Source organism: Priapulus caudatus, unplaced genomic scaffold (assembly GCF_000485595.1).
Source record: "Priapulus caudatus unplaced genomic scaffold, Priapulus_caudatus-5.0.1 Scaffold478, whole genome shotgun sequence".
Taxonomy (NCBI): Eukaryota; Metazoa; Priapulida; class Priapulimorpha; order Priapulimorphida; family Priapulidae; genus Priapulus; species Priapulus caudatus.
The window spans coordinates 180,360-185,514 of record NW_014577539.1 but is presented as its reverse complement, the minus strand read 5'-3'; the positions used below and the strand labels follow the sequence as shown (position 1 = coordinate 185,514).

General features: G+C 39.3%; 1 protein-coding gene across 1 annotated transcript in view; it reads right to left on the bottom strand.

Annotated features, from left to right (window-relative positions):
• The window catches only part of LOC106810844 (trypsin-7-like), a 42,034-nt gene that overhangs the window by 2,052 nt on the left and 34,827 nt on the right, over positions 1 to 5,155 (bottom strand). The gene's annotated exons all lie outside the window — the stretch shown is intronic.

Sequence of the window (5,155 nt, the reverse complement as noted above, 5' to 3'; positions counted from 1 at the left end):
CAATAAAATTGGCATGACACGATACACATAGCAGGACTGTCGTTGGCCCATTACACGATATTTACCTAGGTCCCGATGTTATAAATTCTCTCTCTCTATCTCTCTCTCTCTCTTCTCTCTCTCTCTCTCTCTCTTCTCTCTCTCTCTTCTCTCTCTCTCTCTCTCTCTCTCTCTCGCTCTCTCTCTCTCTCTCTACTGGAAATGAAGTATGTGTTATATAGTTTTTTTGTGCGGCATAGCAAGAAGAACTTGGCTCTAGTACCTGGTATGGGTAATCCTTAATGTCCGCATTCTCGCCGCCAACAATCTTCGTGTCCGGGGGAGCCCATCCTAAAACAAAGAGTCACATTGCTTTCGGAATCTTTGAAACGTTCGTTTTCTACTATCATATTATTACTTATTTTTCTCTAAATCGGCCAACAATGTTTGCGCCGTTAATTTACAATATGGCTAATTATCGCACACGCTCACAGAATAAATAATATAGAATAAAAACAACCATCTAGAAAACAAAATATGACACAAATGAGTTTGCCAATTTAAGCTCATGAGTTTTGTTAGATCCTAAAACCTTCGGAAGACATACCTTCGGGAAGTCGTGGCCACCTCGGGGTAGTGGCGCTGGCTGCGCAGACGACGGCTAGCAGAACAAGAAGCTTCATGGTTGGTTTTGATGCTCTAACTCAAGTGCCTACACTGTCTTGTTACGAAGCTTATATACACCTTTATTATCTGCATCTAATCCCAGTATATCCCATGCTGTTACTCCAAGGATCACGATTTGTTTGTTTGTTTGTGTACCAATACTATCAAACAGCTGGTATATTATATTTCTGTAAATAATTATTATCTTGTTGTATTAACAGGGCGTTAATATGCTGCGTAGAAATAGCAATAATAAGCGTACCATATGCCTGATGACCTATGTAAAATGTAATCATATTCAAAGTTGCCTAAAATTCTATCTCTAAAGGCGTGAGCGCTTTCTCTTTGACATAATGTTTTTGCGAGTTACAACTGGGACTCATAAGATACTAAACGCACACGAAGGACTAGTATGTACGGGTATGTGTGCCCACATAGTCTAGTATTTGGACAACATATCCGCCTGTGGGAATTATACCAGACTGTCAGATAAACGCATGGTATCATATCATCCCGAACCATAACGAGATATAGATAGATCCATATTCAACGAGAGGTCGATTGATAATTTCAAAGCTTTGATGTGATGTTATTCGCTTTGCCATGTATACCATGCAAGCTGGTGCTTGATATCATCCTTTATTTAATCAACAGTCTTGAGCAAGATCACGTACGACTTTGTTTTGCTAGCTCTCTCAGTTTACTGAGAAATGTAAGTTTGGGACGAATTAGGCTCCGTGCCGCATTTTCAATAGTATTTCCAATAATAGTATTTTCAATATATACAGGAGTAGGTACTGACTTTGTTCTCAGCATCACTGCCCCATATCCAGGTGTTTTGTGTGTCCTCATTTTCATTTGCCTTGGTGATTTTATATTAAAGCCTGCCGAGCGAAATACTTTCGTCAAATTTTCAGTTTTCATTTTGAACAAAAGTCGAGCCTAGTTTTTTTTAGTAAAGTCGGTTTCGCAGGACCTCGTGTTCGTCATTCTGTACACGTGTATTTGTAATGTATAAACATGATATATTAAGTCATGAATAGATGTCGCGATAGTATTCAAGGTTTACGGTAATTTGACGAAAATAACTCATATGTTTTGATTCAAATTAAATGGGAAAGGGAGCAACATGCGCACGCTACATTTTCGAACAAATATTTTTTGTCTGCAATCAGTAGTTTACCTTACAAATACATGACTAAGGATACATTAACTGCGATTTTTTAGCATGAATACTCTGTCACTCACGTTGTGGTAAGCACAGAAACGAGAGTGAAACGCGCAAGAGGGCGAGCGGAAGTACTGACTGCTAACCATGTACATAAATCGTTGACATGCCGCTGTTTAGAAACTAAGAACTCATCAAAGCTACTTCGATGGATATGACATGTGGATTTTAGCAATCGTTTCTATGGGTTCGTGTATACTTATTTACCCTCATTGTATGTGCTTTTCAAGACACGCGCGCGTGCGTCTGCGTGTGCGTGTACGTGTGCGTCTGCGTGTACGTGTGCGTCTGCGTTTGCGAGTGCAAGTACGTGTACGTGTGCATGTACGTGTGCGTGTACGTGTGCGTGTGCGTGTGCGTGCGTGCATGTGCGTGTACGCGTACGTGTGCGTGTGCGTGTACGTGTGCGTGTGCGTGTGCGTGTGCGTGTACGTGTGCGTCTGCGTGTACGTGCACGTGCTCGTATACTTCTGACCGCACGTGAGCGCGTGTGTGTGCGTGTCTTGTGTGTTTTTAATAATATCGATTTTAACACGTATATTTTAACTTAACTATACATGTAATAATATATAAATAACAAATGCGTTTACCGTGTTAAATAAGAAAGATCATTCGTATCCACCACTCGCGTGATAAATTTTATGCATGCGAAGTACAAAATAAAAACAAAAGAACATGACAAGCAATAAATGATGTCGTGTTTTTCCATTTCAGAATCGTCTGAAGCTGCAAGATCTGGTGGCTGTTTCCATGATGATAGTGTAGTTTATATGGACAACGGTGAAACAAAGAAGATTAGAGATCGGAATGTACACGATAGGGTTTTGACAGCTGACTCAAACGGTGCCCTTGCTTACAGCAAAGTGATACTATTTCTCGATAGAAACAAAGAAAAACGGAGATTATTTTTCACTATCGAGACGGATTGAAATCAAAGTATTACGCTGACGCCAAGTTATCTGATTTACACGGCTTCGAAATCAAACGTGGAATTCAAGTCTGGTCCCGTGATATTAGTAAAAGACGTTAAGCCTTGCGATTATATTTATGTGAGACATACACACTCGTATCTCCTCTCTAACAGTAGAAAGAGTGTTACAAGTTAGGCATCACGTGCACAGCGGCGTGTTCTTACCATTGACGCTAGAGGGAACTATAGTCGTCGACAACGTGCTCGCCTCTTGTTACGTAAACAGTCAGGCGGTGGCGCACTGGGCGTTTGCGCCCGTAAGACTTTACTATAATTGGAAAGACTTTTTACGGAAACTCGGCACCTTCTCCCGTGGTGTTGCAGTCCATCGTGAACCAGCTAGCATTCCACAGGACGGTTATACACGGGTACGCTAGTTTTCTGTACAACTTGGCGCATTTGGTGCTTCCAGATGCGATGTTGTATAGATAGTGTCTCGACGATATCCCGAGGAGCAAGATCGCGAAGATCCTGAACGTGACCCTACGCCGTGGTTTCCTCTTACTATAGAGGCACAGCGCGCTATCGAATACACAAATCACATGAAGATGGAACCTTTTCCGGGGAGAGGCCAATGTAGAGAAAGATGAATGCACCCGCCTGTTCGTCATATGTATGCATCTATATTGGCCTATAAGGAAAAAGTGATCTACCAGGACAGCAAGACCGCTGCGTCTCCCAATTCGTCCTGACTCTCTCTTACTGAATAAACGTCTATATGTAACCATTATAGAGCGTGTGTATGTATTCTGAAGCAACTGTATCTAGTTACGATGTGCAATAGATCCAAGGAAAAATGTATCCGGCGATAACGTTGACAACATTGGGCCTTATGATATTGGGCGAATAGAAGAAGGCGTAATATAACAAATAGCCGTGTGATATGTGAGGTATCATTGGTTTTCATTATAGCACCTATAAATTTGTCCTATATGGCAGCCGTTTATAACTATATACTTTAATTGGCTCTACTCGTACCACAGTTATATGCAAGTTATTTGCTTATTTCACCCCAGATGCAAACAGTGTAGCAGAATGAACGGGCTCACACGTGGACACAACACCAAATTTTGGGACATTAATCGTTCCGGGGTATTTTCACCCGTATAATATGTGCTTCGGAACGCGACACTGCATAGGGTAACAGCATTTCACATAGTATTTAGAATAATGCAAAGTGCAACGTCGAATATAAAAGGCGCGGCAAATGCGCTAATAGTAGTAGGAAAATGTGCGTATGCTAATGAGTGTACGCAACGAGTGCGCAATGAGCGACGGCGATGAGAGGTAATAGGTACCTATGCACCTATGCATGTAGACGTATATATTGTAGTTATTTGTAATTATTTATAAATGAGTGATGTTCCATATGCACTTATCTGTTAAATAAAAACATACTTCTAATTATTTATTATATAAAGTAGCGTTAGATTGTTTATTTAATGAGAAATATTTAGAGTTAGAACATTATATATTGCATCTGATTCAACCCACACGTTATTTAAGCGTTTCGTTAAGGCTATTGTATTTCATTATTCATGAATAATAAGTATGATACGCGACTTCTCACTTTCTAAAGTCAATGAAAATTTCTTGCAATTTGTTGTTATTAAATTCTAATCGAAGCAAGTTGGGGTTTAGACAAGGGTGTATACAGGTAAACTAATTTAAAGTTAGGTATCAATACGTTTTACAGTTTATTTTAAATAATGTGGACTATTGCAAACACGCTCAAAAATTATTACTAGACAGGATATTCGCTGATCGGTTTATGTAAAATATTATGATATATATTACATGAAAATCCCCACATTAAAATACAAAATGGCGGATATAAATCTATACCACAGGGGTTTTATCAGCTCTTAAAGAGAACAGCTAATGAACGCAGAGGAAGATATCTTGACGCAAATTTGGGTTACCGTTAAGAAAACACGAAACAGTGTAATCATATAATATAAAATATAATGAAAGAATACAATACTTAAGTAATGTGTGGGAATGAACTACACTAGCATTGCAGTCTTGTAATCAGTACATCATAAAATTTGAGCCTCACGTGGACAATTAAACACAATAACTCTACTAAATGAAATATTGAATTTAGTAATTGGAAGTGAATTTAATTATAGCCAAACGGAGTTTTGATAATTTCAAACAATGACATTATATACCGACGATTAAGTAATATTTTTTCCTTGCTGGCACACGAGCAATAATGTGGAGATTTCGGGGGTGTGTATCTCACTGGAGCAGTAGCCTAGATCAGGATGGATAGATTGAACTCGCTGTATAGATGAAATAACCTTATA